This window comes from Oncorhynchus masou, unplaced genomic scaffold (genome assembly GCF_036934945.1).
Source record: "Oncorhynchus masou masou isolate Uvic2021 unplaced genomic scaffold, UVic_Omas_1.1 unplaced_scaffold_10892, whole genome shotgun sequence".
Classification (NCBI taxonomy): Eukaryota; Metazoa; Chordata; class Actinopteri; order Salmoniformes; family Salmonidae; genus Oncorhynchus; species Oncorhynchus masou.
Window position 1 is genome coordinate 1 of NW_027000610.1, and position 8,457 is coordinate 8,457.

The 8,457-nt window shown below is 46.2% G+C and overlaps 1 long non-coding RNA gene across 1 annotated transcript; it reads right to left on the reverse strand.

The window, feature by feature from the left end:
• Window positions 1-6,660: 6,660 nt before the first annotated feature.
• On the reverse strand, window positions 6,661-7,931 carry LOC135529092 (uncharacterized). The gene is made up of 2 exons (XR_010453652.1): window positions 7,499-7,931; window positions 6,661-6,892 (listed from the first exon to the last, which is right to left on the reverse strand). It is a non-coding gene; the product is annotated as an uncharacterized LOC135529092 (long non-coding RNA).
• Between the last annotated feature and the right edge of the window lie 526 nt (window positions 7,932-8,457).

Consider the following 8,457-nt stretch of genomic DNA (forward strand, 5'->3'; position numbering starts at 1 on the left):
GAGCTTCACCCTCATGTCGCCGAGCTTCACCGATCATGTACGCTAGCTTCACCCTCATTACGCTAGCTTCACCATCATTTCAGGTCCCCTGCCCATTTCGCTTCCCTTCATTGAAAAGGAATGGTGCTCCATTGTTTCATCTCCCCCAATGTGCTAGATGGTTTCTTATCAGAAGGGTAATACAGACACAGATCCACAGAGTTTCCATCCATCAGAAACAACAGGACTGCTGCTGCTGGGCGAGGAGAGGCAGAGTGAGGCATGAAACAGACAAAGTTAAAGCTCTGGTTAAAAGTAGTGTGTAGGGAATAGGGAGCCCTTTGGGACATGAACACCCTTGGCCTTGGTACTGACGACCCTTTGTACTGGCTACCCTTGGTACTGACTACTCTTGGTACTGACTACCCTTGGTACTGAGTATTCAATAACCTTTGGTACTGAGTATTCAATAACCTTTGGTACTGAGTATTCAATAACCTTTGGTACTGAGTATTGAATAACCTTGACAACCCTCGGCTTTGGTACTGACCACCCTTGGCCTTTGGTATTGAATAACCTTGGCCTTTGGCACTGACCACCCTCGGCTTTGGCACTGACCACCCTCGGCTTTGGCACTGACCACACTCGGCTTTGGCACTGACCACCCTCGGCTTTGGCACTGACCACCCTTGGCCTTTGGTATTGGCCACCCTTGGCCTTTGGTACTGACCACCCTTGGCTTTGGTACTCACCACCCTTGGCTTTGGCACTGACCAGCCTTGGCTTTGGTACTCACCACCCTTGGCTTTGGTACTAACCACCCTCGGCTTTGGTACTGACCACCCTTGGCTTTGGTACTCACCACCCTTGGCTTTGGCACTGACCAGCCTTGGCTTTGGTACTCACCACCCTTGGCTTTGGTACTAACCACCCTTGGCCTTTGGTATTGACCACCCTTGGCTTTGGTACTCACCACCCTTGGCTTTGGTACTAACCACCCTTGGCCTTTGGTACTGACCACCCTTGGCCTTTGGTACTGACCACCCTCGGCTTTGGTACTGACCACCCTTGGCTTTGGTACTCACCACCCTTGGCCTTTGGTACTGACCACCCTTGGCCTTTGGTACTGACCACCCTCGGCTTTGGTACTGACCACCCTTGGCTTTGGTACTCACCACCCTTGGCTTTGGCACTGACCACCCTTAGCTTTGGCACTGACCACCCTTGGCTCCAAATCCTCTTGACTGGCTCCTTTAGTCCAATACCTTCCACCAGAGCACTATGGGCTAATAACACACTCAACTCCACTAACTGTATTGTGAATTTGACACAACAGCACCACCTACAGGACAACAGGGAAACTACATTATTTAAACAAAGTTTTCACAAAGCTAAAAAGACATGCGTCCTGTTGAAATTGCACATCCCAACTCTCTCTGAGGCACCATCTGAGAGTGAGGTCATGGCAATTAGGAAAGACTGGAAAGATGAGACTCTCATGAATAAATAAATAAATAAACGGAGGTAGTTTTGTGCCAACAGCAAAAAGGGGTTAAACATGTGTAAAATACATTTTTAAAAATAATAATAATAAATATATATATATATATATATATATATTGCCTTTTTAATATTTGGGGGGATAATTAAAAAAATCCTCAAATCAAATAGCTAAATGATCAATGGTCCGACCATCTTAAAACAATTCCACATGTTACCTCAGTAGAATGTAATTTACCAAGCACCTGTATCACAACATTGTACTAGACCAGAAGTCTAATTTATCAAGCACCTGTATCACAACATTGTACTAGACCAGAAGTCTAACTTACCAAGCACCTGTATCACAACATTGTACTAGATCAGAAGTCTAATTTACCAAGCACCTGTATCACAACATTGTACTAGACCAGAAGTCTAACTTACCAAGCACCTGTATCACAACATTGTACTAGACCAGAAGTCTAACTTACCAAGCACCTGTATCACAACATCTGTCTCTCTCTCTCTCTCTCTCTCTCTCTCTCTCTCTCTCTCTCTCTCTCTCTCTCTCTCTCTCTCTCTCTCTCTCTCTCTCTCTCTCTCTCTCTCTCTCTCTCTCTCTCTCTCTCTCTCTCTCTCTCTCTCTCTCTCTCTCTCTCTCTCTCTCTCTCTCTCTCTCTCTCTCTCTCTCTCTCTCTCTCTCTCTCTCTCTCTCTCTCTCTCTCTCTCTCTCTCTCTCTCTCTCTCTCTCTCTCTCTCTCTCTCTCTCTCTCTCTCTCTCTCTCTCTCTCTCTCTCTCTCTCTCTCTCTCTCTCTCTCTCTCTCTCTCTCTCTCTCTCTCTCTCTCTCTCTCTCTCCTGCTTTTCTAAGTGCAGTAGGTTCCTGTCGGTGGGAGCGTTGTTCTCTTACTTCCCGAGACAAGAAACATAGTAATATTTCTGTGACAGTAAAGGGAAAAGAGAGTGAGTGAGTGAGAAGGTGGAGAGGGAGATGGGCAGAAAAAGAGAGAGACCCAAAATAAGGACAGTTGTGAAAATAGAGAACTGTCCGATTCTTCTTCTGTGCCACCAGGCGTCTCTCACTCTCGCCACAAACACACACTGTCTCTCTCGCGAGCACATTCTATTGAAAGGTAACAGGTTACTTACCCAAATGACTTTAGTTTCTGTGTTTTGTTTAACCATCTCTCACACACAGACACACACACACAGACACACACACAGACAGACACACATAGACACAGACACAGACACACATATACACACACACACACACACACACACGCCTCAGTTCATCATGGAATCTACAGTACAAGGCGTCTTTGGCTATGCCGGATTTAGTGATATTCTATTAAATCCTTTTCTCCGTCAATAAAATGGGCTGTCAGTCTACTCGGTGACACCCACGGAACACAACTGTGAAGAGTTTAGGCAAATATTAGCGTTGTAGCTCTCATTACTGGACTGTGACTGTGTGAAATCACCTCCCCCAGTCAGCCTGTTGTGTGTATTGACATTCACATTGCCCTGTACAGCTTTACTTCAGGATTGAGGATCACTGAAATGGGGTAGCAGTCTACTCAATCAAAACCCAATATATATATATTTTCCCAGCATCCTCCTCAGAGTTATCAGACTCCAAAACATCCACACAGTATTGGTTTTCCTCTGGAATGGTGTTCAATACACGTAGGTTGACAATAAATGTGGCTCAATTCACAGTTGTTTCAGAGTCCCGCAATAAGAGCTACGACGCTAATGTTCTCTGGGTGTCACTGAGTAGACTGATACCCCCATGTCATTGAGCCACAATCCATAGGTAAGGCTGTACAGTGACATAAGTGTGTCCTCAATGCAATTCTAAAGTCTAATACATCCAGTGTGATTTCAAAAGACTTCTGTCAAATTGACAAATGATTCTAAACTCATTTAGCATGATCTATTCAATTACGGCACAATTCTACAATTTGTATTCATTTGCATCACTGTCAATGACATACTTTTATTTTGAAGGCTAACCGCAAAGTCCACTATTTAGCTAATCCTTATTGTGGCTCGCTTCACATAGATGGGTCCGACCACCATTAATCAAATAAGAACTGTCTTATAAATTAGGGTTATTTTAGATGATGACACCTAGCTATATAGTAGCTACTGAAACAGATTGTCGTTTTGCTATGTTTTTGGGGAGGAACATTGTTTGCATTCATGAGCGACCAGCACTGTAGGTGCGCGAGACAACTTTACCAGCATCTTAACAATACGTATCGATGAATCGTTGTGACATATGAAGTACGAGTGATTGTGTAATCAATGTGTAATAACTACGTTAAAAAAAATATGAACGCATTTTCAGGTCCTGATTGGTCAACAAGCTAATTTGAAACGTCATATAGGTTTTTAGGCAAAATAGCTCAATCAAAACGGAAAGCTCCTTGAACGTGGGAATATGCCAGGCTTATTGGGCCAAAATCAATTATGGCCTATTGTATAAATAATATAACGAAAATGAACGAAACATTTAAGATATCAGATTGTTTATAAATGCTTTGCTACAATGACACACTTAGTTATCTCCCACCTCGTTTCCTTTCGTTTAGCATAGTGTACTAACTTACTGCGTGCTTTATCTCCCCACCTCGTTTCCTTTCGTTTAGCATAGTGTACTAAAGAACGCAGTAAGTTATCTCCCCACCTCGTTTCCTTTCGTTTAGCATGGTGTACTAAAGCACGCAGTAAGTTATCTCCCCACCTCGTTTCCTTTCGTTTAGCATAGTGTACTAAAGCACGCAGTAAGTTATCTCCCACCTCGTTTCCTTTCGTTTAGCATGGTGTACTAAACCACGCAGTAAGTTATCTCCCACCTCGTTTCCTTTCGTTTAGCATGGTGTACTAAAGCACGCAGTAAGTTATCCCACCTCGTTTCCTTTCGTTTAGCATGGTGTACTAAAGCACGAGTAAGTTATACTCCCCACCTCGTTTCCTTTCGTTTAGCATAGTGTACTAAAGCACGCAGTAAGTTATCTCCCCACCTCGTTTCCTTTCGTTTAGCATGGTGTACTAAAGCCGCAGTAAGTTATCTCCCCACCTCGTTTCCTTTCGTTTAGCATGGTGTACTAAAGCACGAGTAAGTTCTCTCCCCACCTCGTTTCCTTTCGTTTCACAAAGCATGCAGTGTATCTCCCAAAGCCACGCAGTAAGTTATCTCCCCACCTCGTTTCCTTGCGTTTAGCATGGTGTACTAAGCACGAAGCGTACTCCCACCTCGGGCTTCCTTCGGGCTTAAGTTCTCTCCCCACCTCGTTTCCTTTCGTTTAGCATGGTGTACTAAAGCACGCAGTAAGTTATCTCCCCACCTCGTTTTCCTTTCGTTTAGCATGGTGTACTAAAGCACGCAGTAAGTTATCTCCCCACCTCGTTTCCTTTCGTTTAGCATAGTGTGCTAAAGCACGCAGTAAGTTATCCCCACCTCGTTTCCTTTCGTTTAGCATGGTGTACTAAAGCACGAGTAAGTTATCTCCCCACCTCGTTTCCTTTCGTTTAGCATAGTGTACTAAAGCACGAGTGTTATCTCCCCACCTCGTTTCCTTTCGTTTAGCATAGTGTACTAAAGCACGCAGTAAGTTATCCCCACCTCGTTTCCTTTCGTTTAGCATAGTGTACTAAAGCACGCAGTAAGTTATCTCCCACCTCGTTTCCCTTTTCGTTTAGCATAGTGTACTAAAGCATACGCAGTAAGTTATCTCCCCACCTCGTTTCCTTTAAGTTTAGAATAGTGTACTGAAGCACGCAGTAAGTTATCTCCCCACCTCGTTTCCTTTCGTTTAGCATGGTGTACTAAAGCACGCAGTAAGTTATCTCCCCACCTCGTTTCCTTTTGTTTAGCATGGTGTACTAAAGCACGAGTGTTATCTCCCCCACGCAGTAAGTTATCTCCCACCTCGTTTCCTTTCGTTTAGCATAGTGTACTAAAGCACGCAAAGTTATCTCCCCACCTCGTTTCCTTTCGTTTAGCATGGTGTACTAAAGCACGCAGTAAGTTATCTCCCCACCTCGTTTCCTTTCGTTTAGCATAGTGTACTAAAGCACGCAGTAAGTTATCTCCCCACCTCGTTTCCTTTCGTTTAGCATAGTGTACTAAAGCACGCAGTAAGTTATCTCCCCACTCGTTTCCTTTCGTTTAGCATGGTGTACTAAAGCACGCAGTAAGTTATCTCCCCACCTCGTTTCCTTTCGTTTAGCATGGTGTACTAAATCACGCAGTAAGTTATCTCCCCACCTCGTTTCCTTTCATTTAGCATAGTGTACTAAAGCACGCAGTAAGTTATCTTCCCACCTCGTTTCCTTTCGTTTAGCGTGGTGTACTAAAGCACGCAGTAAGTACACCATCATACCTTTGGAATAAGTGTCTTTTCAGATTCCACAATGATTCTTTCAGTTGTGGATGTTTCATGTAGTCAGCGTGTAACAACTGCTATATCTGAAAAGAAAAATGAACAATGGCACCCGGTATATAACCTAATAGTTTAGCGCCATACCGGCAGGTGGAATCCCCTACACATAACGGCTACCGCACCTCTCTTGCTCTTGGTCCTCATCTTTGTAAGGCACCTTGATTGGAGCACCTGTGTTTAATCAGTTTCTTTATAAACAGTATTTAGTGAACTCCATGACCGTAGCTAAAGCAGGCTATGAGCAGCACACACGTAGACTAAGTGAGTGTTTCTGAGCGAAATTGGAGAAGACCGGTCACCCAGCCTTTGGGAATCTCGCTCCACGATCCAGTCAAATTGAGAACGCTCTGTCTCCGTTTCGGCATCGCTCACATACTCTGGTCCCTACCAGGCTACTGTGTTGCACTGGTAAATGCTTCACAATGTATTTTTGTAGGCCAGAGCCTGGAAACAATTGAAATAATCTAGTGTAAATAATTCATTTTGGTTCCTTCTCAGGCTGCTGACCAACTTAGTGTTTATATGCTGTTTAATATGACATGTAGCCTTATTTGACCAGGGTCCGGTCTAAGGCACTGCACCTCAGTGATAGAAGCGTCACTACAGACCTGGTTCGATTCCAGGCTGTATCACAACCGGCAGTGATTGCACAATTGGCCCAGCGTCATCAGGGTGTGTAGTAAGAATGTATTCTTAACTGACTTGACAAGTTAAATAAAGTTTACAAATACCATTTAAAAAAAAAATCATGTTCATCATTTCATGTTTATTCAAATACCTTTCATTCACATCCATATTGTTTGGTTTCAATACTTAAAAACAATTGGTAGGTCCAGGTAGTCCAAAAAATAGATTAAACTGCGATTTAAATTGTGATATAAATGAATGGAGTGATTTGGAGCCATGTTTTTTTCTGTGAGGAAGCGATAGGAAAGGAGTGGAGAGCCACGCCCACTCATCTGGATTTCCAACCCCCTCCTTACACATAAAGGACGTGGAGAGCCACGCCCACTCATCAGAATTTCCAACCCCTCCTCTTACATAAAGGACGGAGAGCCACGCCCACTCATCAGTATTTCCAACCCCTCCTCTACATAAAGGACGTGGAGGACGCCTGCTCATCAGGATTTCCAACCCCCACCTCTACATAAGGACGTGGAGAGCCACGCCCACTCATCAGTATTTCCAACCCCCACCTCTACATAAAGGACGTGGAGAGCCACGCCCACTCATCAGTATTTCCAACCCCTCCTCTACATAAAGGACGTGGAGAGCCACGCCCACTCATCTGGATTTCCAACCCCCTCCTCTACATCAAGGACGTGGAGAGCCACGCCCACTCATCAGGATTTCCAACCCCCACCTCTACATAAAGGACGTGGAGAGCCACGCCCACTCATCAGTATTTCCAACCCCACCTCTACATAAAGGACGTGGAGAGCCACGCCCACTCATCAGTATTTCCAACCCCCACCTCTACATAAAGGACGTGGAGAGCCACGCCCACTCATCAGTATTTCCAACCCCTCCTCTACATAAAGGACGTGGAGAGCCACGCCCACTCATCAGTATTTCCAACCCCACCTCTACATAAAGGACGTGGAGAGCCACGCCCACTCATCAGGATTTCCAACCCCTCCTCTACATAAAGGACGTGGAGAGCCACGCCCACTCATCAGTATTTCCAACCCCACCTCTACATAAAGGACGTGGAGAGCCACGCCCACTCATCAGGATTTCCAACCGCTGCTCACATGCTCTGACCCCAACCCCTCCTCTACATAACGGACTGGTCCATTCCGTTGTGTTGCACCACGTGTTTGTTGTTGTGTCGTCGTGGCAACATGTCTTTCAGCTGGTAGTGGCCCATGCGCCTGTGTTTATAGTAAGAGGAGTAGGTGAAACAGGAGACAACCAAGAGGATCACCACCGCAGCTGCAGCCAGCCCTGCAATGATGGGCAGGTAGTCCACTAGAGGGCAGGAGAGTAGAAAGAGAGGAGAGGGAGATGCAGAGGAGAGGAGGAGGAGGGAGGAGAGGAGGAGGAGAGGAAGGGAGGAGGAGGAAGGAAGATGCAGAGGAGAGGAGGAGGAGGAGGAGAGGAGGAGGAGGAGGAGAGGAAGGGAGATGCAGATGGGGCAGAGGGGAGGAGGAGAGGAGGAGGAGAGGAGGAGGAGAGGAAGGGAGATGCAGATGGGGCAGAGGGGAGGAGGAGAGGAGAGGAGGAGGAGGAGGAGGAGGAGAGGAAGGGAGGAGAGGAAGGGAGATGCAGATGGGGCAGAGGGGAGGAGGAGAGGAGAGGAGGAGGAGAGGAGGAGGAGAGGAGGAGGAGGAGGAGAGGAAGGGAGATGCAGATGGGGCAGAGGGGAGGAGGAGAGGAGAGGAGGGAGGAGAGGAGGAGGAGAGGAAGGGAGATGCAGATGGGGCAGAGGGGAGGAGGAGAGGAGAGGAGGAGGAGGAGGAGAGGAGGAGGAGAGGAGGAGGGAGGAGGAGGAGAGGAGTAGGAGAGGAAGGGAGATGCAGATGGGGCAGAGGGGAGGAGGA